At 48.4% G+C, this 822-nt stretch overlaps 1 non-coding gene across 1 annotated transcript; it reads right to left on the bottom strand.

Annotated features, from left to right (window-relative positions):
* Positions 1 to 465: 465 nt before the first annotated feature.
* TRNAC-GCA (transfer RNA cysteine (anticodon GCA)) lies at positions 466 to 537 on the bottom strand. Its single transcript has one exon. It is a non-coding gene; the product is annotated as a tRNA-Cys (tRNA).
* Positions 538 to 822: the final 285 nt, after the last annotated feature.

Genomic DNA, 822 nt, shown 5'->3' with positions numbered 1-822 from the left:
TTCCCTGGCAATATATCTGCCAAAGGACAACGTGGTCATCGTCCTGGTTTCAGGCCGCCAGGGTTAGTCTCTGCACCCAAGGCCACGTGGCCTCTGTGGCTTGAGCTGCATGATTGTCTTGTAAATGCCCTTGAGCACAGCAAGAGGGAGGGAAGGAGAAGGCAGCGAGGGCTGAGGGTCTAGGAGAGGGAGCGATGCTCAGCCCAGCTCATCACGCCGTCAGGCAACAGTCTAGTGTCTCTCCTCCCTGTCTTGTCCTCCTCCAACCCAAAGAGTGCAGGGCCAGACAAGGTTTTGTCGTTTCAAGTTTCAATCTGATCACTGCCTCTAGCGATATCTGTTGAGTTTGTTTACCCAGCATCCATCTCTCCAGCTCTTTATTAATCCCCCATTTCTCACCTTTTCCCCCAAATACTCTCACCTGAGAGATGAGCTCTAAGGTTGGTCATGTGAGTGAAGAAAACAAGGGGGCACCCGGACTTGAACCAGGGACCTCTTGATCTGCAGTCAAATGCTCTACCCCTGAGCTATACCCCCAGTTACAACTGTCCTGCTAATATCATTTCATGTGCCGAATCATGTTGCGTTAACACTGACAGTCAGTGGCAGAGATTAAATTTCAACTGATAAAAAAAAATTTTAAGCAATTTAGATCAGAGAAGAAACTGACTTCCAGAAATTCAAGTTATCAGGACTCTCCCTTTTCTTTGCTTCCTTCTCAAATCAGCTTTAATCTCTCAAACCAATCTCTCCATGCAGCTGATACCCCACCTCCAGCACCTCTAGGCTCACATCTCCACACCGTGGTTGCCAGAGAGAAAA

The sequence above is a fragment of the Neophocaena asiaeorientalis genome, unplaced genomic scaffold, assembly GCF_003031525.2.
Source record: "Neophocaena asiaeorientalis asiaeorientalis breed wild unplaced genomic scaffold, Neophocaena_asiaeorientalis_V1.1 scaffold798, whole genome shotgun sequence".
In the NCBI taxonomy this organism is placed as follows: domain Eukaryota; kingdom Metazoa; phylum Chordata; class Mammalia; order Artiodactyla; family Phocoenidae; genus Neophocaena; species Neophocaena asiaeorientalis.
This window is presented reverse-complemented; position numbering and strand designations above follow the sequence as displayed.